The sequence below is a fragment of the Sceloporus undulatus genome, chromosome 2, assembly GCF_019175285.1.
Source record: "Sceloporus undulatus isolate JIND9_A2432 ecotype Alabama chromosome 2, SceUnd_v1.1, whole genome shotgun sequence".
Taxonomy (NCBI): domain Eukaryota; kingdom Metazoa; phylum Chordata; class Lepidosauria; order Squamata; family Phrynosomatidae; genus Sceloporus; species Sceloporus undulatus.
The window spans coordinates 150,573,834-150,599,058 of record NC_056523.1 but is presented as its reverse complement, the minus strand read 5'-3'; the positions used below and the strand labels follow the sequence as shown (position 1 = coordinate 150,599,058).

Below are 25,225 nucleotides of genomic sequence, written 5' to 3'. Positions count from 1 at the left end.
TTACACAGAGCTCATTTTTCCCAATTAGTTTTTGGATGTCCTATATGGCTTAGGTTGGGGCTATCTGAAAGATGGTAACTTCCATATGAGTCTTCCCAGACCCTGATATCCACAGGGGAGGCCCATCTCTCAGTCCCAACACCTTCATAGGGGCAGCCTGTGGGGATACAAAATTGGCCACCCCTAGACTTTGTTATTCCCTCCTTAGGGAGACTAGAATGACCTCCATTTTGATGTCCTTCCATTGGCAGGCAAAGATTTTGATATATAGGGTATTATCACACCACTAAAAACATGTCTTACTGCTGCCAAATTGAAGCTTCATTCGGGCTGTACCCTGGTGTTATTGCATGGCTTTTCTCCCCCAAATTGCCATTTGGGTGCAGCCTGGCTCCAATGCAGGTCCCTAAACATGCTTCAGTGGCCATTTCCCAAAGTTGGAAAGGTCCAGACTTGGAAAAATGACTTTTAAAAAACAGTGTTCATTTCTGCGCACAGCTTTAAAGGAAAGGGATGTAAGAGCTGTATTGTTTTAAACTGTATTGTTTAACTTTTAAAACCTTTTTTAAAAGTGTATTTTTCAAATATAGTTAATAGTTCCAATTCAGTTCTACTCTTGACTTTTTGTATGTCTTTAACTGTAAGCTTTTAAATGTATAGGGGCCAGGCTAGCCTCTACGTCTAGGAGAGCCTTCACCATCTCGGTCCCGACCCTCTGGAATTCCCTGCCCAATGAGCTCCGCTCGGCCACCTCCCTGGCCCAGTTTAAAAAGGGGCTTAAAACTTTTCTGTTCAGGTTAGCATTCCCTGACATATGCCCCAATTAGTTCTTCCCCCCCTCTGCCAGCAGTGGCAAGCTGGTTAGATTGTTTTAATGTTTTATATTGTTGTATTTTAATTCTGTGAACTGTATATGCTGTATGGATGTTTTACAATGCTGTACACCGCCCTGATTATATAGAAGGGCGGTATAGAAATAAAATTATTATTATTATTATTATTATTATTATTATTAGGCACCCTGAGCCCCAGCCTTGGGAAGAAGCAGAATATAAATAAAGTTTACCACCACCACTTAAAGGAGCAGATTGCTAACTCTTGAAACAAGGGTAAGACTTGGAGAAGTTCCCAAGATGGAGAACCAAGGGGAGTTCTCCTTGGCTTTCGATGAATCTGTCATAAAAATCCCACTCCCAAGCAACCTGTTTATCAGATCTTTACAGCTAAAAGTGCAATTGGACTTGGGGGGGGGGGGAGGAAGGTGGAAGGGAAAACCACACTACTCTTTGCTTTTCTAGAAACTGAGCCAGAACATAAACCAGAACAAAATGCTTGCTTATTGTTCCTTAAGTTGGTTGGGATCTCTAATACTCAGCACCTGTACCTCAGTGTGTAATTTGAGGGCCATTTGATGAAAATTTGCTACCCCTTTAAAATTCCTTCCTTCTGAGCACCTACAGAACTCTTTCACCAAGCTGAAAAAGTACTATTTATCTGGGCTTTTGATATGTCTTTCAAACAAACTAGTTGGGAAAAAACAAAACAAAACTAAGACTTAGGGAGATAAAATGGCACACCAAGTCACAACTGTATAGCAATCCTTCCACAACAATCACAGCGTTTCATTTCTGTGCACCTTTCTTTCCTGTTCTGTTCAAATGTGAACTAAGTTGGCAGCCACTGCAATTCATATATGCAGCCTTTCTCTCTGCGAAGTAATCATTCTTGGATTATAAACTTCAGCTCAGTCAATATATATCACATTACCTAGCTAATCATATATCTGGGTTGGGACAAGAGAAAAGTATTTTGAGTGTTTCCCCATCATATGTAAATAATTGGCATAAGTGCCTAAATCAGTCTGGATTCGAATTGTCACTAACTTTTGTCTACATCTCAATGTGCATCTGGAGAATCTCACTCCAATAAAAATTTGGAGAATTTGAAAAGAAGGATTAGTAAAATTCATTGTCAGGACCATTTTCATAAGAGGTGTGCGTATATATATATATATATATATATATATATATATAATATTTAATGCAATTTTATATTGTTTTAGCAAGACAACTTATTTTATCTATGAGCCATCTTGGGTCTTTTTCCAGGAGAAAGGCAGCATATAAATGAAACATAAGTAAATAAAATTTATCAGGCAATTCTATAAACTGGTATACATCTTCTTGGAATACTGGTGAACAAAACTTCAAGAATGAATTGGAAAAACACTACAATGCTATACTGTATTTGGTGGGAGGCCACAGGTTCACATGATACACTTAAGTCTATATTCTCTTAGAAGGGTACAACTATGAGGGCAGCCATGTGATGCCAAATCTGGTGTTTGGGGTGTTAGTAAAAGCTGGGTTAGGGAGCAATGTATTGTACACAGGCTCCAAACAGGCATTTTCAGGTAGTCACATTTAACAGTAGTAAATAGAAATAGATCATCTCATTTGTGAAAAACACTCAGACATGCCTAGTGGTTTGTGTTCAGTCAAATACTGTGATGGCATCACTGGCAGCAATTATAGCTGCAGCCAATGAGGTACATGGTTAGCACAGCGAAAGGATTCTGGCCAAATATTGCAGGGGCAAAGCAAAGGAACAAAATCTTAAGAAAGGCCTGTAAAGATCTGTGTATCAAGCAGGTCTACGTGAGCCATTGCAACAACATATTCCAAATCTTCCATTTTTGACATGAGTACTGATATTTTTCACAATTTATATCCATGGTGAATTGAAAACAGTTATGATTTTCACCCTCTAAAGTTTGTACATTACTATTGAAACTGATAAATCTCTGCTTTTAGGAAACACCCACTCCTAGTTATCCTGATAGTGGCCTTGTAACCTGGGACCAGTGCCTGCAATTCAAAATTTTTTGCTCTTTTTCCTGCTACCTCTTGCTGTGAGTGAAATAGAAGAATGCTTCTTTCAACATTGTTTAGATGTCTGAAAAGATGAGTCAGATCCTCTTTGATCTGAGTTACCAATCTCAAGCCCATACCCAGCTGTGCTTCTACAAAATTACCAAGCATCTAAAATCTACTTTGTGCCACTTCTCATTATGTAAAAGCATATTTTTGGTCCTCCTCCCCCTTTTTCAAACATCACTTTAAAGTTTTCCTTTCTTCCCTATACACATGCTCTTCAATTGTCCCAATGTGGCAGGGGCAGCTCCAGTTAAGCCACTGCTGTCCACTTTTCCACTTCTTCTCAGCATAGTTCATTTGCTGCAAAATGCAAAAGCAGTCTGCTCTGCACCCCATTAATGTAACAGGAAGAGGAGGAGAAAGGGAGGAGCAGAGTTCTACCTTTTAAGAAGTCTCAGGAAAAAGCAAATTGCAGCAGTCTTTCTTAGGTTTGGAAGAGAATATTCTGTACTGTGTGACTTCAAATTCTTATTAAGCTAAGCAAACAGAATATGCACACTTTGTAAAAGTCAGGGATAGGGGAGAGGCTTGCCAGTTAAGAGGGAGTCCCTTGTAGAGATCTCTCTGAATTACACCACTCCCAGAACTATGCACCAGGTGGTCACAGACACATGGATTCCACCCACTTATTATTTCAGTGTTGCCAAAAGTATTCCTGATTTAATTTTTTTCTCCTCCCTTCAGTTCTGCTTTTCATTTGTTTTTGAGATTTGCATAAAGTTTATATTTTAAGGCTAGGTTTTACTGATTTTCTTCTCTCCAACTTCCTTTCTTTTGATGTGGTGATCCTTTGAGAGAGCCAGTGTGGTCGAGTGGTTTAAGTATAGGACTAAGGCACGTTATAGACTGGGTGGCCTGGGGCTGACTTTAGGGCTTGGGAGAGGAGAGCGTCGGCATGCTCCTGAGCCCTACCACTCTGTCTGAGATCCATCATGACTCGCCCCCATCCACACGGGGGCTGCCGTGATGACGTACGTGCAGTGCAGCATCCAAATGGTATCCTGGGCGCATCCCAGAAAGAACCCACTGGAAGCGGGTTCTTTTTACTCCTCGTGGAGGCTGTGCCATTTGGTTGGTGCGGCCTCCATCCAGGGTAAAAATGGGTGGCTGCAGGCCACCCTTTCGGGGCGGTCTGTCCAGCCCCTATGACTCTAGAGATCAGACTTTGATTCTCTGTTCAGTCATGGAAACCCACTGGGAAACCTTGGGTGGATCACACACACTCAGCTCAAGAAACCCCCTTGCCATAAATCAGAAGCAACTTGAAGGCACTTCATTTTTCACCCAATCTGGGCACAGGCTGGGAACGGCTGAATTCAGTGAGACTTAATCCTAAGTAAATGTGTACAGGATTAAACACTGAAACATTCAGAAAGGCAATTGGAATGTATATATTTCTTGATGACAATCATGTTTTCCCCCCAGTTAAAGCTTTCTTAATACCACTGTATTTATCTTCTGGAGCTAAAAGTATCACACATTGTTTTTCCACCCCATTTTTATTTATTTTTATTCTAAGAACAATTCTATGAAGTAGGTTATGCTGAGAAGCTATGATTGTCTCCAGGTGATCACATCAGTGTTATGTTATAGGCAGTGTTGCCAACAAGCCTCAAAGATATTCCCCAGAATGTTTTACCAAATCCCAAATCCCCAGAATTCCCCAATATTTACTGGAATATTTAGTCAAAATCCCTGGAAAGAAATTAATTAAATTCCCCAGATTCCAGGGAATTCCCCAGAAATTGGCAATGCTGGTTATGGGGAAGCTGGGCTTTGAGTGATATAAAACAAGAAAAGGCCAGATGGGTGGGTATGAGCACATAGTTTATACAGGGGGTCTGGAAGAAAACTGTAATTTTGATTTTAGATTAAAGTAATATATAGTATTTTATATACTGTTAATTTTAGAATGTGCAAATATTTGCATATATGTTTCAAAGCGCATGCATTTCTGGAGGCTAGTGTTCCTGAAAAAATATAGTATGTGTGTATTTTTCTGTATGATGTACAATTTTATACACATGTTTTATATGCAAACTATGATTGCAGTACGTGCACATATTGATATACAAGTGTGATCTGGTTTATGTACAGGTTCAGGTAATAGGGATTTGGTATATTTGCACAAAATGCAAACCCAATGAACTTTTCACCCATCACTGTTTGGGACTTCCAACCAGCCTTCTTACATTTCTTGAACTTCTTTCTCTTTATTTCTGGCTATTCAATGTACAGCAATATATATTTATTTCATTTTTTCAACAGTAGTGGTTTCCCCTTTATTGGTACCATCAAATCTATGGCTGAAATACAGTAAGTGTTACCACTTCTCAGTGAAGAGTAATGAGGAGGTTGTTTGTTTGAGTTATGCTGAAATACTGTATTCATTTGCTTTTTAAGCTGGAGGCTTCCTTACTTTTTCTAAACCCAGGTGCTCCTGTAGGAAACTAAAAGTAGTGGTAGGTCTTCCTCTGTGCTGCCAATCAAGGGAGAGTAGAAGAAGAACAGTGTTTCTGCTTTTAAGACAGAAAAGAATTGAAAAATCATTGATGAGTGAAGAGGAAGTCATGGTGGGATCCAATACAGATATTTAAAATTTTATCTTAATCACATCAGAATCACTCATCCATGGATTGTATAGTACAGGGATAGCTTAGCTTTCAACATGTGAGACTTCTGCACCTCTAATAATTTTGTAAGATGACAAAAGAAGGAGGCCACTGAAATTTGGCACACACCACAGAGCTGCAGAAGTTTGAAAGTGTACACTTGCACTTCATGATCTATGTAGCTCATCAAGGTTCAGGAGCCCTACGTTTCACTCTCCTGCTTGTATATAAGATGGTGGTAATCTATTTTCCACTCTTAAACAATAATTTTGATACTGATTATGCCAGAACTGTCAAAGACAAATAAACAAGACCTGTCTAAAAACATGTGAGCTTGATTTAAGGATCTCAGGCTTAACTTAACTTTTCTTTGATCAACTTAATAGCTTCTATTCAGGCTTTCCCAACTGCACCCTGTAGATTGCCCCTAAACAACTATATTTGTTGTTGAGTCAGGATACACAGTAGTGGGTCCTTCTGCTTTCCACATCTTTTCCTCCTACATCTTAGTCTGTTCCACCTCCCCCCTCTGCTTCCTGCCTGCTGTAACAAGCTGGGCACCTGCTGTGAAAAAGGGTTCATATCAAAGTACTGTCTTCTCCCCCAGTTCAGAGGAAATCCAAAATACAAGCAAAATCTAAAGGTACAAGCCTGCCATCCCTATTCACATAAAGGAAAAGCAACATCATGGGTTGAAAGAAACAGCAACTTGCTACCAGTACTTTTGCATGAGGTGTTCAAATAGTAAATCAAAATAAGACTTGGAAAGGTGAGAAGAAATGCTTTAAAATAAAAGGCATTGTGATTAGATATTGTGGAAGTAAAAGAGGCTGAGAAAATGTTGGTCTATGAAAGAGCCAGATCCTCAGCTCCTCTCTCATATTCAGGTTTTTCTTCTCTACCTGACCACAGCAGTCACAGCACTCATGTAAAAAAGTGCAGAAGACAATATATCTAGCCCTACAAAGATATGCTGTGGGCCAAGATGTGAAGCCCTAAAATGAAATCCAGCCATGGAATCAAAGCAGCAGCTAAGAAGCTCTAGTGACACAGTGGTTAAATGCCGGTATTGCAACCACAAAATTGTGAGTTCGATCCCAGGGCTCCAAGGTTGACACAGCCTTCCATCCTTTCTTAAGTTGGTAAAATGAGTACCCAGCTTACTGAGGGCAATTGGTTTACAGATTGTAAACCACTTAGAGAGTGCTGAGTTCACTGATAAGTGGTACAGAAATGCAAATGCTGTTGCTATTCTGTGCGCTAAACTATCATCAAAGAGGCAAATGGGACACGTGCAGAGAGAGTGATGACTGTGGCCATATGACATGCTGGGAACACAGCAATTGTGTTTGAGGTCTGGCTCTTCAGCTACCATCCCCTCTACAAAGTAGGACAAGCACTAGCCTGTTTAGTAGGCCCAGGATTGCAGCATGTTGACACTGCAGGTGCTTTGAGCATGTCACCAAGTACACAACAGGTGGTGAAACTAAAGGACAAAGAGAAGAAAAGACCTTGCTTAGGCTCAAAAATTATAAGGCCACAGCTTTGGCAACCTACCCTCTCCCCCACCCCATCTCACTACTAGCCCAAGAAAATCTATAATGCAATTACATCTGTTTGACGCAAGTGTGAGGTGAAAAGAATCTCGCCGTCGGCAGCACCATTCACTGCTAATTGCAATGTGCCTTTGCTAAGGGACAACTACAGAGCAATTTTGTCGAGCGCCAAACAATCAAGAGAAGGGGAGCACTAAACACTTTTGACTTGTGCAATTATTGCCTCTCTCTCCCTTAAAAAATTGTCAAAAATATCCCCCCCCCCCCCTTTCTAAAACAAGCCCCTAGTGATTTTCTTTATTTGCATAAAGTGCCTCACAAATGCAAGAATTGCAAAATGCTAGGAAGAGAGTTAGCAGCAAGACCTTCCTGGCTCAGATGATGAAAATGAGAGGTTGACATGTTGGATTTCAGGTCACGTTCTTCCATCTTGCAAGGAACTCTTTGGGGAATATGTGGCTGCAAAGAAGTACAAATTTGTAAGCTTGTGTGCTGCATGGACTGGTGTACAACACCAAGTCATGCACACCTTTCACTCTCTGAGGTACTGTGTGACCAGAACAGGGAGGCTTGCAATGTGTTCAAGGATTTTCATACAGCTGTTGCTGGTGTAGTCAATGGAGCACATTTGGAGGAAGGGAGATTGTGATGTCAGCTCTCAGAAATCATAGTATTGGTTTTATTCTGATCTGTTTAGTAAATTTATACCCATCCAAAGACATCCAAGGCATCTAAGAACAAAATGGAGAACTATATAAATAGTGTATGTGGTGTTCTCTTGCAAAAATAACAAGAGAGACCCTGAACATGGGTTATATTACCCCTCTCCTGCATTCCCTGGTGTGAGAGCCAGTGTAGTGTAGTGATTTGAGTGTTGAACTAGGACTCCAGGAGACCAGGATTCAAATCCCACCTCATCCATGGAATCCTAGAGGGTGATTTGGGGCAAGTCAGCCTGACAGGAATACAATAACAAACCTCCTCTGAAGGAATGTTTCCCAAGAAAAGCCTATGACGGGGTTGCCATATGTTTCAGTTGATTTATAGGCACATATGAGTAACTTGTGTTCCCATGTTCCAACTTCTAAAAACAGTTTCCTCTCCACCATCTTCTTGCATGATCCCCTTTGGTTCCAGTCATAGCTTATTTGTTGCCAATCTTTGTTACCAGTCACTTTATGCTCTCTATAGTGCCCTGCATGTTCTTTCCCCCCATTTCAATGAAGATTTTCATACCTGGCTCCATCGCTGCTAAAACATCCATGAAAGATCCTTAAAAGGTGGAGGAAGCATGTGTGTTTGAATGCCTGGAACACTTCCTTAATTGTCAGGGAAATGTGGCTCCCACTAGTGTCCCTGAACCATCGCAAGGGAAGCGGATTTCCTATGAACGCAAAGTTTGCATTCACAGAAAATCCACTCCCGAGAACGATTCAGGGACACCTTAGAGGGAGCGACGATTCCATGACAATTAAGGAAGCACGCCTGGCGTTCAGACATGCATACATCCTCCATGTTTTAAGGACCTTTCATTGATGTTTTAGCAATGGTACCTTTGAAAACCATCCAAGGTCACATAGGAAGAGAGATTACTTTGACTATGGTCACAGAGGAATACTGGAATTGAGACATGTGACCTCACATGACAGCTAGTACTTCTACTCCACGGCAAGTCTTGAATTGAATTTGACTAAGTCATGGAAGTTTCATGAAAGCGGGGGGGGGGGCAATGGAAAGCATTCAGGGGGTGCAGGGTGGTATTCTGTATCTGTGATTATGGAGTGTTTGCTATCTTGTGTCTGTACATCACTAAAAACCATTATGTACTGATGATACAAGTTGGTGCATAAGGCTCCTTCACCCACAATATACACTTACCTGGAGGTTAAAGCTCATAAACAGCATACTTTAGTAAACATACACAGTGGGCCCTTTCCATCCATGGGGTTCAGCTACCTCATGGATGAGAAAAAATGCAAGTGCTCAAGTGCCTGTTAATGGGTGGCAATATGTATGTTCCTGTGTTGGCTAATATGGGGTGGAGCAATCCATAGGAGCTCCAATCCACAGATCTCTGGTGATAAAACAGACCACTGTATAGTAAGTATATGTTAGTAAGTTAAGGGTTGATGAAAAGTATGTGCACGTGCACGTGCACATGTTTGCACAGGATGGGCTAATGTAAGATCAATCTGAGCTGAAAGTGTTCCACAACTTACATTAAGAATGGCATTAGAATTTCCCACCTCTGTAACCCGAGTGAAAGAGGCAGACTATCACATTAACTCTTTTTTAAAAAAAAAAGCCTTCTTTTTCACCTTCACATTCCAGTGAATTCAACACTACAAGTGTTCTTACAACTGCTCATGAAACATCTTATATTCTCTACCCTTTATCTGGATAACAAATGCGTAACACAGCAGTGTCTGATTTCTGTCACATCCCTCCCAGTCATCAAGATATGTTTCTGAAACAGGAAGCCCAGTGGAGTGGCAAAGTCAAGACATGCAGCCCCATATAGAAAAAAGACCTCCCCTGCGATCAAATGCAACTCTCTCTTTTCCCCAAAGGATTAATATGTTTCTAAACCCGTTAACTTTTAATTACCGCCTGAGCAAGCTGGCTGAGTGCCATCTACATCTCTATTAAAATTCAATTTATGCCCATCATAACTAATTCTGCTGCCTTAGCTTTCTCACCAGCAGCCTTCAATTTCCAGACAAGATGTCCGAAGCCTCGTCTCACCATGTCAAATCACCAAAGGGAATCCGTGTGTGTATGTTTCTGTACGCACACACATGTGTGCATGCAGCATGGTTGAGAAGGTTGCATCATGAGTCTGAGAGGAAATAGGCCTGGCTTCTGATATGGTTTGCACAGAGCCCTCGGCCTCATTAGCTTCATGAAGATGATTGGCTCATTAAGGCTGTCTGTTCTTCATGTCTTGCTTATTCTCACTTTAGCAGCTCTAAAGGGCTGCTCTCCATGTTGCTGCAGCAGCTACATAACATATGAAGGTCACACGCAGAGTGTCAAATATTCCTAGTTTAATCTGTTTTTAAAGTTGCATGTACCTTGTGCATGTTTCAACATCACGGTAAATGAGTATACTTGAGAGCTCTGGCTTCCTTGGAACAAGAGAAAGTACTTACGCACACTGCCTTATTACTCCCAAGGGCAGCTGGTGACTTCCATGTTGGCAGGGCAGTGAATCCACTTCAGGTTTTAGTCCAAAGTTTAGTTCCAAAAGGTCTTTGAGGTTAAATCATCAGAGATGTAACATCACATGGCAGAGCACTTCCAAAAAGTTGCACATTGATCCACTTTCAGACCTGAAGGCATTAAGGAAGAAACCTGCCCTGCCTGGCCTAAGCAGTGAGGAATCAACAAGAACCCATGGAAAAGAGATTCTTTTTAAAGGACTTTAGAATACTGTATAAAGAAAGGTAGCATTTACTGAAGTATTATTTTAAGGATGCAATACTAAATCCACATAACTAGGAGTAAGTTGTAGTGAACTCAGAGGATTTACTTCTGAGAAAGAAGAAAAGGGATTCACCTGGTACTAATGAAAAAGAACTGCAAAAGTAGTAATGATGAAGGCCATTTGTTAAACCTGTCAGCTTTTGGTTATTCTGTAGTGAAAGAATGTGGATGACCAGTAGAGCTGTGCCCAGAAATCATCAAGTAAAAGGATAAAAATCACATGATATTATATTATATGTTCATAACCCACCTTTCCAAAACGCTGACTGAAGCAGTTTATAAAGACATAAAAATAAAATAAAATGCATAATAAAATGAAACCACTAGGTAGGAATGGGACTATTAGAGCACACACCACTTAATTTCCATTACAGCTATTCAGTCCTGGAGGAGATCATGGCTGTCAAAGGCTGTTGAGAGATCCAAGAAACCTAGTAAGTCACCGTCTTCCTGTTTTTCTCTTTGTGATCATCCACTGAGTACAGATCCCCTTGAGTTCCCACTAAGACTAAGCAAGCGGGAGCCCTCCTGACAAGATCTGGCAAAATTGGGCCACCAGGACTCCTATATACAGTAGTTGAGCCTCCTCAGGCATTATCAATCCGAAGTGTATTAGAAGACCAAGTATTAAGAAAGTTTTAGACAACAATTGTCACTCAATCCATGCATGAATAATAAATGCTGCCTGCAGTCTATCCTGTGGACATTTACTTGGGAATAAGCTATGCTGAACACATGAAGGACACGCCTACCCACAAATTGTGCTTATAAGAGTTGTCATATTTTAGTTGCTTGAATGGTAATGGGTGGGAAAAGTAATCTTCCTTCCCTCTGTAAGAACCTGCAGGGAGGCAAAATTAATAACAACCTGTCCACCAGTAGTGACCCCCTCTACCTAAAAACAGTTTTGTGGGGTTCAGCTTTATTTTCTGACAAACCAGGAGTAGACTGGAGAGCCCCGGATGGGTCTAATGCCACAGGATGCTAGTTGTGGATGCTTGCCCTGCATCAGGGTGACCCATGTAGTCTTGATATCAGAGGGTAGCCCGAAATAGCATTGACACTGGGATCAGATAATGGCAGACAAATTATCTGTAGATTCATCTATTTCAAACAAGTTTAATGCTTTATTTCCTTGGCAAAGATCAAAGTCCTACCTAGGAAAAGGAACAAGCTACTTTTAGAAAAAATGACTCCATAATTGACCAGTGCACTCTATTATATCATCCAGCTTACAAAAACAAAGAAGCTGGAGGGAGGTGGCAAAGGGAAACTGCCTTCTTTATGGATCTGAGCTTGGCATTTGCATCTATTTATAGAACATAGTTGAGGAGAAAATGCCGCAGATTAAATGTGAATTGCAGGTTACTTTTGTTTTCAGATTTACAGGAGCTTTCAATAACAGGCTGGGGGCAAAATAATCTTTGATCCTGGCAAACAGGAATGCTCAGGGAGGTAGGTGGCATTGCAGCAGCTATATAAGGCTATAAGAAAAATCTGGCAATGAGTTTTGGGAAATCTGACTGACACAGATAAGGACTTATTCTCTCTCCCTTTGGGAAATACTGTAGGCTGAGTTTGGGATAGGAGTGGCAGCACCATTTTTGGTCTTTCCCTGGTTCAGCTCCCTATTGTGTTATAGGACCAGAACAGACGAGCCGAATGCGCCGTGCTGGCACCAATTTTAGGGTTAGAGACCGCACCCCAACCACATGGTCCCTAACCCTAGCATGGCATGGCAGCGTAGTAATGGTGGCATCCCATCCCTATGGGTGCCGCCATTTTGACGTAAGTGACACACAGCATCTGCACACCATTGGCGCACTCATTACATTCACCCGGCAGCACAAAAAGAACTCATTTTTTCCAGGTTCTTTTTACTACAGATGGACGCCGCATGGTCTGGTGGCTGCAGCGTCCTTCAGGAAAGAAAAAGGCTGCTGGCAGGCCACCCTTTTGGGGCGGTCTGTCCCACGCCATAGTTTCCTTCTGCTTCCTTCCTCAAGCATTATCCTCCTCTTGCAAAGGGATCTTGTAGAATAATAATAAAAAACTATTTCTATTCCGCCTTTTCCTGATAGGGAAACAAGGTGGATTACAACAGGTATTAAAACATCAAACAGTTAAAATTAAAATCATGATTAAAAAGGAATAGCATATCCCGACCCTCCCCACAATCATAAAACTCCAAAATAAAAACCAATTAAAAAGAGATTAAACAATACAAGTGTTAAAAAGGAAAAAAAATTCCTGTTAAAGGTTGGGTAAAATAGAAAATGAGATCCAGATTCTGTTTTGGTGTGGGGGGACAAAGGTGTGTTTTTCACTGGGGAAGGAAGTGGAGATGATAATATCAATAATATCAGTTATATCGGTAAGGGAAGGTAAACTAAAAAGGCTAATCTGGAAAGGCCTGCTGGAAGAGATCCATCTTAACAGCCTTTTTAGAGGCTTCTAAGGTGGTAATATGGTGGATCTCCTCTGGCAGGTCATTCCAGAGTCTAGGAACTGCAGATGAAAAGGTCCTCTGGGTCACAGCAGACAGTCTGGTCTTCTTAGGTTGTAGCAGATTCTTCTCAGAGGACGTAAGTGTCTGGGGTGGATTATGTGGAAGACAGTGCTCCTGCAAATAGCCTGGACCTAGGCCATTTAGGGCTTTAAAGGTAATAACCAACACCTTGTACCTTGCCCAGAAACTAATAGGCAGTCAATGGAGAGATTTTAAGACAGGTCTAACATGGGTGGCTCTCGAGGTGCCACAGAAGTCGAGCTGAGAGATGACCAGCGCATGTACCACTGTTTCTAGGTCACCTGGTTCCAGGAAGGGTCGCATCTCTGAGACTGAGTGAAAGAGAGAAGTTGGTGAGCTTTTGTAGACTTTTGTAGACTTGAATTTACTTCCTCAGATGCTTGGGGTGGACTCAAGTCTATGAGCTTTATCACAGTAGCTGAAATCCCGCAGGAAAATGGAATTTAAACAAGAGTTAAGTTAAATTAGAAATTCAACAGTATCCAAAATTTGGGCCGTTTATCACACTGAATTGCTGGTAAAGTGAAATTACGTGAAGTTAAACTGAAGTTAAAGTGGAGAAAAATGCCAACGTTTGGAATTTCCTGAAAGTAAAAAGCTGCCGTTTTCCTCTGGTTTAACTTCAGTTTAACTTCATGTTATTTCACATTAACAGCAAAATCATGTGATAAACTTTGGGCATTTCCGGGTTTTCTCTAATTTAACTCTTGTTTAAATCCTGTTTTCCTGTGGGAACTCGCTAGTCTGATAAATTCCTATGAAAGCTTATCAACTTCTTTCTTTAATCTCAGAGGTGCTATAGGATCCCTTTGCAGACTGATTGTCCAGACCAAAAGGACCATGTCTTTGAATTCTACCTTATTCTGAAAGTCAACAGTAATACCCTCTGAGAATATCTCTCTTCCAAATACCTCCTAGTCAACTAGTTTCTATTAATTCATTTCAACTAAAGATATATACAGTATATGTTTTAAGAACAAAAGGAAGCCTTGGTTTGTAAACTAAAAAGTTGGCTGACTGACTGGCTGGGACTAGGATGGGAGCAATTTCTAATCTTCCTTTTATTGCTTCCCATCTGTATTTCTCAGGTTTTCACCTTTCCCCAGCCCTACTTGCAAAAATCTTCTCTTACTCAGTCTCCTTGACACACCAGGGAGAAAAAAAGAGAGAGGGGAGTGTTCCCTTTTGCTTTTTCTTCTTCTCTGTTTAAGGATGCATCTGCACTGCAGAAATAATCCAGGTTGACTCAATTTTAACTGCCATGGCTCAATGCTATTGAATTCTGAGAATTGTAGTGTTGTGAGGCATTTAGCCTTTTCTTGTCAGAGAGCTCTGGTGCCACAACAAACTAATCCCCAGGATTCTATAGCATTGAGCCACAGCAAAGTGGTGTCAACATGGATTATTTCTGCAGTGTAGATGCACCCTAAGATAAAGTGGGGTGGATGGGTGAGCTGGATTATGAGTAGTCTTGCTTCCTGGAAGAAAGAAAAGCCAGGAATGAACTTCTTGAGGTAGAAAGATAACCCTAATCTTTTACATCTTCATTCGAAATTTTCTGTGCTGAATTTGCTGGGCTGTTTTGGGGTTTGTTGTTGTTTGTCTTCAAGTTGTTTAGGATTTATGGCAACTCTAAAGTCTATCATGGGTTCTGTTGGCACATTTGGCTTGCTTGGGGTGGGGGGAATACTTTTCAGAAATTCTCTAACTTGGAGAGGAGTCAGGTATATGGGGAACAATGCTAACTGCAATAAACCCTACTTTTTAATTTTGAGGTGGGACAGTGTGCCATTTGCCGGGGAGAAGCGAAGGGGAAAAAAACCTTCTGCATGTGCTCAAGGGCACTTGTATTATAATCTTGCTGGTTATTAGAACTAATTTTTGGCTATTCAGCCACTTCTGCCCTGCTTTTACATCTAAGGAGTTGTTCAGGGTTTCAATTTACTAATAATATACTCCCTCTTTATAACTAATTAGTCTATTAATGGCATGGCTGAGGGTTTGAGTGGTAACCATATGAAATTGTTAGAATCTTATGAGTCTATGATTAAATGTAGAGCATCCTATTCTATTCAAAGTTACTTTCATTACTTCCATTTCAAAGCAAATCAGTTCAATACAGGTTTAAGTATATATAATGTATATTTCAACATCATGTGTGTATGCATATGTCAGGTCACACCTACATCTCCTAATTACCTAATTTCAGACAGCACTTTCTAATTCAATCTGCCATTTTCTAATTTATAATGGCAGTCAGAGGAAGTGGCAAAAATAACTTCAGCACCGATAATGGCAAAATCGACAAAGTCAAGTGATTTGTGTGTAGTCCTATAATACTAATGATGCCACTTAGTGCAATTGCTTAAAAGGATTTTAATCTTAAAAGCAGCAAAAAAGCACAGAAGCTCCTACAGTGTTTGGCTCTTTTGTTTTACACATCTGATGTTTTTTTTTGCTTCTTGAGATACTCCATGCATGTTAGAAATGCTGTAAGAACATTCTGAGCAAAACTGGGTTAGCTTGCCACTTGCTCTTAACAACAACAACAATAATAGGATTTATTTATATTCCGCCCAATCACTGGGAATCCGGGCGGCTTACAACAGAGGGGATAATAGATGGTGCCCTGCCCTCAGGCTTACAATCTAAAAAAACATGACACAAAAGTAGAAGGGAATGATGAGGGAGGAGGGCCATCTCTTTTAATTTGGGGTAGCATATGATTATGATGAGACCCAGGGTGGTATAGTGACAATTGGACTAGGACTCTGGAGACTAGGACCCTAGATAGATGGGCAGGAAGTGCTGTCGTCGGGCTGAAACTAGGGTTCAGGAGCACGCAGCACCCACATCCACACAGGGGCTGCCATGATGACACAAGTGCAGTGCAGCATCCATACATTGCAGCTCCGTGCTTACATCATTGATGCGCCACAGTGCGGAAGGAGCCTACACGGTTTGGTTGTTACGGGCTCCCTCTGGAGGAAAAACAGGCAGCTCCAGACCGCCCTTTTGGGGCAGTCTGTCGAGCCCCTAGGGTTTGAATTCTGGCTCAACAATATGAACCTACTGGGTGACCTTGTCCAAGTCACACTCTCTCAGCCTCAGAGGATGGCAATGACAAACCTTTTCTGAAAAAACTTGCCAAGAAAGCCGGTCACCATAAATCAAAAACTACTAGAAGGCATACAACATGAATATGATAAACAGACAGCATGATGTATTGGTTTGAGCATTGGGATGACTCCTCAGACAAGGGCTTGAATCCTCACTTGGTCATAGAAACCCACTGGGTGACCTTAGGCAAGTTACATTCTCTCATCATCAGAGATTGGCAACGACACCCCCCCCCCCCGCCAAACAAATCTTGCCAAGAAAACCTCATGATAATTTTGCCTTAGGGTTGTGATGGATCAGAAATGACACAACAACGATCACACTGGATTATGACAATTGAAAAACAGATAAAAAAGACCCTCTCCCCTTCTTCAGTTGCAAACAAGCTATCATTGTCTGAGCTGAAAAAATCAAAGGCCAAAGAGGATGAAACTAGAGGAGCACATCTATGGGCTCTTGAAACATGTAATATTCCTTTTGCTTATTGATTTTCTGCTTTTCAAGGGCTGCAGAATTGGACACAAAAGCTTAGCAGCAAAGGGAGTAGTACCTTCTGCTCCAGGTGAACTTTTGATTACAACTTTCTGCTTTGGGTAGTAGAAACAAGCCTGAAGAAAACCTCAAGAAATGTATTCAACATAATGGAGCATCATGTGTAGTTGACCCTAAGTCAGCCTTCCTTAAAATGGCACTTTCTAGATATTTTGACCAATGCCCCAGCTGCCTGGGACTATTGTGAGTTTTGGCCTAAATATCAGGAAAGCACCAGGTTCTGGAAGGCAGTCAAGCAAGGAATTTGTAGTCTTGACCTGGACTCCTGTTGGCCCTGATACAACAATGTTACTGCAGCATCACTGAAGCAACAAGTTTGTGAAACAATCTGAAATCTGACTCATGCTCCTCTGAGGCTTCATTACAAACCCTCTCATCTGACTCAGGTTATACAAGGAATCAATGGAGGTCCATCTGGCTCTGTAAAGCCACACACTCAAGGCTGAGTAACCTGTCTCCAGTTGAGAAGAGCCTACCAGGCTAAGTGACTGGGCCAACCTTCCTCAAAAATGTGCTGCCTTGGGTTTCCCTAACTGCACTATGTTGCCTGTCTTTGGACACCTGACACTTGGAGTACCCAACATCTTTGCTTATCTTGAACCACTCCACTTGCCTCTGCATGATGTTTTTCTCTTTTTTTGACCCTGAGGGCTCTGATCCTGTTATCTGAGGACTTTCTTGGCTCTGGTGCTTAAGGAATATTGTGTCCACAAACATCTGACCACTGCCAATCTTTGTCTCATTTCTGGAACAAATTAAGGCCTAGTTCTTTATCCAAGTGTTAGGGTCTGAATGACGACGACGACAACAAAAGCTATTATTATTATTATTATTATTATTATTATTATTATTATTTCTTACCTCCTCTCCCCATGGATCAAGGCAGGAAACAGGAACAGACCAACTAGGACAATGGGTTGGTCTTAGTTGCTGGGTTTGGGGATTTTATTGTCAACTTCAGTTTTATGATCATCTTGATTAAACTGTTTTCAAATTGTTTTTTAAAATGATTATCTCCTATCCTGAGAGCTTTTAAATAGTATGTGTGAAAAACAGAGAACTTTTGCACAGGCATGTCATATACATAACAGATTGTGAACTAGATGAAGGTAGATAAATTAGGTCATTGGTAAAGATTAAGAAGAAATGTTGCAAGTTTTTTTTTACCAAAGGCATTTACAGAAATGAATATTATTGATTAGTATACCACCCCCAAGGAATACTGGATTGCCAAGGAATGGAGACAGGCCTTAGGGACTTGAACATAACAGGAATAACTTAAGTGGTACAGGACAGGCTACACAAGGGGAATAATCAATTTATTTGTACCTCACATTCAGTCTATTATTGTTTAGGCTTTGCATTTATAGTATTTTTGTACTAATTGTTGTAACATTGTATCAAAGTGCTTTATGAACAATATTAACTACTTTTTCTTGGGTTCTATTGACACAGTATCTGGGCTTTTTCTTTAATTATGTGTGTTGAAAGAGGCTGCTCCTTTGTGGTTGTAAAAAGATTTGGAGCAATAGCAGGAGAAAGTAAAAAATTAAACCAGAACAAAAATATATCCCCTCTGTTTGTTCCCTAAAGAAGAGGACAGCAAAAGATTTTACCTCCTGGTTGGTTATAGTTACCTGGAAATTCAGAGCAAGCAGAAGGCAACCCACTGGTCTGCAAGTTTTTGGTCACAAATTCACAATGAGATGATCACCTCCCTCTCAAAAAGCCACCAGGCAGCACATAGTGATTTGTGTTTTCCAAGTGAACAAAGGCTACAAAAGGCAATGACGGGGGACCACCTGCAGGCCAAACTGTGATTAGGAACCCCAGATGATGTGGAATGTGGATTTAAAAATAGAATTTGGAATAGAGGACTGTAAAAAGGCTCTCCCAGAATCCTGATTAACCTGAAGAAAAATGGCAAGAGTAGAAAGAAACACTGGGAAGTGGAAGGAGGGAGGGAAGTTGGGTTTTGTGTCACATCTGGTACAACAGTCTCAGAAATGTTCAGCACAGTCACTTTAGGGCTAGGCTACCACCTTATTCACCCCAGGGCATGAAAAAAGTTACCTTTTTAAACTTCAAATCCCAGAATTCTCCAACCAACAGCTGCTCTCCTCCAGTCTCAGGGACCAAAGCAATAGCTATAATTGGGCAAAAAGGTCATCAAGAAGCTGTAAGTAAGGGGAGAAACTCTGAGCCAATATGGTGTTATGTTCCACAGGGGAAGGAAGTGCTAGCAAAGCATAATGAGCAATGAGAAGCAAGTCAAATGAACTCTGAGCAGATTTTGGAGGCACGCAACAGAACCTCCACTCATGCTGGGTGCCAGGCACTAAGCAGTTGGTCTCAAGGGAAGTTACAGAGTTCTAACAAAGAGCAAAAGAGGGGCAAGGACTTTGGATGGATGAACATGATGAACTTGAACAAAGGCATCAGTTACTTGACTGTGAGGAATGAATAGAAGCCTTCTGGAGGTTTCTGGCTCCTTGGCTTGAATCAAAGGTAGCAGACTTAGCATTGCAAAAGGTCTGCTTTCCAGAGCTAATCAGGCAGAGGTTCTAGAAGAAAGGGAACTATGTTGGATACCCAGGTGATATTTCAAAGGGTCCATTCATTTTAAGGTGAATGGTTCAGGACTGATTCATATTGCCTGCGTTTAATTTACACTGATAACCCATAAGAAAAAAACAAGAGTGGAAGTTATTCTTGATTAACTAATTGCAAAATGGAAAAGACAAGTAAAACAAAAGGTGCTTTTTTGTGTACATGAAATGAAATTATCAGCAGGCCACCTGTATCTACACTGGAAGTTCTATATAGGAACAAATGGTCCTGGTCCTGGGATCCATGAATACAACTGTCCCTGGACAAGAAAGATGCCCACTTGCATCTCTCTCTTGAGTCCTCACTTGTCTTGTGATTTGAAGAAGGAAAGAATAAACAGGAGGACTCTCTTGCATGGTGTCTTAACTTCTTTAGACCTCAGTGCATGCAAGCCTCTGCCCCTAGCTGTCTGCAAGGGATAAGAAGGGCAGGGAGGATCTGTGGCTTGGATAGGGAGGGATTATTTCGAAATGGTTGCAGGGAGGAACCCCCACTTCAGACTATGAGACACTGGCACAGTGGCCAATGCTTGTAAACCAAGACTGATTATTTGTGAATGCCTGACCTTGTTTTAATGGAAATAACCAGCAACTGATGAAGAACCTAAGAAGAGTGTGTGTACTAAAGTCTTTTAACAAAACGGCTTTCTGCTGATGAGGTAGGTTCTTCATGATCGATCATCAGTTCAGTTAAGAAACAGTTGTGTGATGTTTCCTCCTTTTAAAAATGAAGTTTTTGTACTGCTTCACTGAGAGGAAGCTTAAAGAGGGAGTCCACAGCATGAAGTCGAGGTCTGCCATCCTTTAAGGTCCTCTTGAACAGGTGCCACTTGAGGATACTGTCTTCCTTCCTGGGATCCTAAAGTGAGGAAGCATTGCCATGGCAGCAAAATGCCTTCACGTCGGATGCCCTTAAATGGGAAAATGCCTTCTCTCTGGTTGAATTATTGATTAAAATTGAGAAGATGACATACACATGCACTCACACACATTATAGAGAAGCACTTGGCTTGATTTAAAGGCAAGCCTCAAGTGGCTCTAACTCTATGACACCTGCTTTCTTTTCAAATTACCAGCAGGGCCCAAGTGAGAGAAGAAAACCTTTCTGACAGGTCTCCAAGGTAGGATGGAGACAGAGATAGACTATTGAAAACTAGTAGGCAAACTTACTAGTAAATGATAGATAAATGATAGCAGTCAGAGTGGAGGGTAATTAACAAGTTATTTGAAGTAGGAGTAACTCTACGAAAGGATCAGCAACTAGAGGTATTTTTGATCTTCAGTGTGCCCAGCTAAAACAATTACAGATTAACAGAGAAGGACAAGTGATACACAAATTACTAAGGAGTGAATCCTAGCCCTGCAATTGTTCTTATATGCTTTTCATCTTGTGAAGTATATTTTACTGATATATGAGGTGATGCCTCAATGAGACACAGGTCTAGTAAACAGAACATGCCTTCTCTCTGATTAAAGAAGCTCTTCCTATCTGAGAATGTAATTTTAAAGAGAGAGAAAGAAGAAACCATTTCCTCTGGAAGGAAAAAAAGAGGCAAAATTTAAACAAAATTAGCTAGATTTAGGGTCCTGCCTGCCAGTGCTTCCTATGCATACCTCATTTATATTACACATAATGATTATAATATGATGAATACTAATGGCAGTCAGCCACTTATCTCAGTGTCTATTACAATTGATCTCTCTCCCCTCCTCCATCCCTTTTTGAAACATTACATGAGGGATGAGAATCATGCAGCCCCCCAATACATGTTGGACTGCGACTCCCAGCAGCCTTAGTCAGCACAGCCAATGGTGAGCAATGTTGGGAGCTGCAGTGCAACAACACCTGGAGGATTGCATGAGACAGTCATGGGCATCTAAAGCTGGTCAACAGTTTGATGAATGCCTAGTCTATGTAATGCTGAAAGCATCCACACAAGAATTTCTTTGTCTATGGCTACACTAGAGAACCTTTGGTCCTCCAGATGTTTTATCCTTATGCATGCCAACACCCCATCACCTTTATAGTCAATGGTAAGGAATCAAAACATCAGGATGTTCCAAAGATTTCTCATCTCTAATTAAAGAGGAAATGTAGATCAAAGGAGGAAAAGAAATCAAAAGGATACAGTAAGTCTACAATACAGTTTATGGTCTGGTAAGCCCCACAGTTAAAACAAGTCCCCAGTGAGGGAAAAATGAAAATGGTGTGTGCATGTGGAAATATTACCCATTTCTACAGTATATTAATTTTCTCACCCTGGATTCGACTGCCCCATCATCTTCAGTCAATCAACAGGCCAATATAGATGGCCTGAACTCAGAACTATTAAATACACACACATGTGTAAGACTGGGGGGAAAGGGCATATGTCTTACCTAACAACTGCTCTGGCCTCATGCAACTATGAACAGTGAGAAAATTAATATACTGTAGAAATGGAAACATTTCCACATTGTTGGTGCATACACCATTTCCATTCTCCCCTCACTGGGGACGTGATCTATTTGGCTTAACTGTGGGAAGACTGAAGGGTAGATGTAATCAATATATATAAATATTTGAACATGGGAAAGCCACAGTTTCATAGCATGCTGTTCAATCTTGCAGACAGAGGGCTAACAAGTTCTACTACCTGGAGAAGTAATTGGACAAGCTTAAAATAAATGCATTTCCTCACAGTGACAGTAATTAAAACATAGAAATTGCTCACCAGAGGAGGTGGGGAGGGCTCCCAATCACTTGAAGTCTTTAAATCAAGGCTGGATGCTTTCCTAATAGGGATGGTTTAATCTAGCCAGGATGAGTTTCAGGCTTGCAACTTGCTGTACATCCAGGTTAGAAAGCCTTTTTTTTTCCTTTAAAAATGTGTATGCCCTTGAGGGATATGAAACTATAAAACCAACGAATGGCCAAATGAGACCATTCATTGGGGAAGTTAATTTTACACTGAAAGGCACTTAAGCAGCTTGTGGTAAAATAATAGATAATTCTGAAAAGCATCTACACTTCTGACTATATGGGTGAAGCACAGCTTTCTCTCCAGACAGCCTATCCTGCCACCCCACTAACAAGCCTCTTCTGAGCACCCTCCCCAGCAGCTGCAGTTACCTCCCTGTTGGTTCAGCAAGATGGCTAGGAGACTGGCAGGGGTATCTTGGTAGTGGTGGCAGCAGACCAACTCAAAGTAAGCTGGCACTGAATTAAAGGGGTGTGTGTGTTAACAAATACCAGGTTCTGTAGCTTATATTTCAGAGGAAGACACTGCCAAAAACCCCTTTGAGTATTCCTTGCTTAAGTAAACCCTGTGAAATTCATAAGTCCATAAATTGATAGGTGACTCTAAGGCACATACACACAGAGAGCTTTTCTGAGTAGCAAAAATTTGCATTCTGGCATCTTCCCTTGGAGCATGCATAAGGAGAATGTTTATGTGTGTGTATGTACACATACTTACACACACACTCCTTCTTTGGAGGTTTTTGAACAGAGGCTAGATGGTCATCTGTTGGAAGTGCTTACTTCTGCATGGCAGGGGGTTGGACTGGGTGGTCCTTGAGGTATCATCCAACTCAATTATCCATATATATATATATATGTGTGTGTGTGTGTGTGTGTGTGTGTGTGTGTATATATATATATATATATATATATATATATATAATTTAGCATGTAAAAATGTCAGCCTCAGTTTCACTACATTTTCCCTCAACCCACCTGCATTTTCTTCCTGTCATTCTTAGCACTGGGGATTATCAGAGAGGGGACGGGACAGGACAGGGACAGGAACAAAGCGGATTGCTCTCTCATCTTTTCCTCATCCTTATTGTGCAAAAGAATGTCATAAACGTTGCACTTATCCAGTGATTATCCTGTCAGCAAACTGGAATTGTCCTGTCACTAGTACTGATGGGTTATTTTGTTCACGAAAAATGAAGGGAAGTGATGGAACAATTCCACTTCGCTGACAGGACAATGAAGGGATCAGTGTGACATAGGACTTTATCAGACACAGGGAATTGGAAGTATAATCCGATGGCAATCTGAACGCAATCGTGGGGTTTAATGTTATTGTGTGATAACCCACTACTCACAAATTCAGGCAATGGGAAGTCAATCCGAACGCAATCATGTGGTTTTGCGTTATTGTGTAATAGACTGCCACACGCAAATTCGGGCAGTGGCATGCTATTTTTGGGCAATGGGGAGGCAGTTTGAATGCAATGCATATTCACGTAATTGCGCGAAACTAGAGATTTTAAGTGAATGAGTTTTGGCCGCACTTTTTTTTCATTTGAATTTAAGAGAAATTCCTCCCGTTTGATAAACTCCATCTTCAGAAAGTCTTTCGCGTGATCGCGGTCAATTGTACTTCAGGGATAATGTCTAGATAAGCATGACATATGAAAGTCCTTCATGTGATCGCATGATAAGGACGGGACAAGGACATCCTTTTCCCCATGTGATAATCTCCATTGAGTTGTGAGACTCTGGCTTTTTTATTTTCTTTCTGCATGAAAATTCATGAATACTTTTCCTAATGTATGCTCTTTTAAGCACATTTTTCTTCATTTTATGCATCTTATCATGTTTTCCCTATTCGCTAAGATTTGCCTGTGATACACATTTGTAGTTGTATGCATTTATGTGGATACAATTTGAAAACGAAAAAGAAAAAGAAAGAATTTAATGCCTGAGGCTTCTTCCCAATGACAGGAAATCAAAAGTTATGTGCAAGCTTTTGTTAACAAACTTGCAGACTACATATCAGAAAGATTAATAAACAGATCTCATTAATGAGAATTTCTTACCCATCCCAAGTTCTTCCCATTTGAAAATTCGCAATATTTCTAGTATCCAGTAATCCGAGGTGCCTCGGTATGACTCTTTAGATCAGCAGTTCTCAACCTGTGGGTAACGACCCCTTTCGGGGCCGAATGACCCTTTCACAAGGGTTGCCTGAGAACATTGGAAAACACATATTTCTGATGGTCTTAGGAACCAAGACATCGCGATTTTATGGTTGGGGTCACCATAACATGAAGAACTGTATTAAAAGGTTGCGGCACTAGGAAGGTTTAGAACCACTACTTTAGATGAACATTTGAATTTACTTTCAGTTTGAATGTCTCATCCATGGTGCTTACTCATTACTAAACCATCTTACTTCACATCAGGAAAAATAGAATGTCATATCCTCCAACATTTAACAGAAAAAAAATTGGGACACCTCTGGCTAAGCAATATCAGAATGTGGCCAAGATGGAAAAAAATATTCATGAGGAAGAACACACGAGCCAAGAAGAGCTGCAGCAGTTTGCTTTTGCCTGGGTCTACTGGAAGGTCAATATTCTACACCTCCCCTTCGCCCTCATGTTAGTTCAGTGTAAATTACTTTTGTTCCCCTGAATTAAGGCCTGGTACAGACTGCCAGAAAGCGGCAGTCTGGGGCTGATTTTAGGGCTTGGGATTGTGGAGTGACCGCATGGTCCCAAGTCCTACCATGCTGTGGCGGCACCATCGTGGCACGGCCCTGTCCACATGAGGGCTGCCATTATGATGCAAGCACAGTGCAGCATCTGCACATCACGGCATCCATCTAAATCCATTTAAATATATCTAAAATCCATCTAAATCCATCTAAAAATAGCATAAATTCCATAAAACATACAAAAGTGAAGTATTAATTAATGTCCGCTCCCTCCATTTATGGAAGCCTCAGTAAAGTATTAAGTCCAGAACATGTTTGAAGACTGGATGTCTAGAAGTTACCACCAAATTGAACTTAACAGCAAGATCTGTTTGTGGTTCACTTGAAAAGTT

At 41.0% G+C, this 25,225-nt stretch overlaps 1 protein-coding gene across 4 annotated transcripts in view; it reads right to left on the bottom strand.

The window, feature by feature from the left end:
• Nucleotides 1–25,225, bottom strand: part of SDK2 (sidekick cell adhesion molecule 2) — a 412,765-nt gene that overhangs the window by 155,657 nt on the left and 231,883 nt on the right. The window lies entirely within an intron of this gene.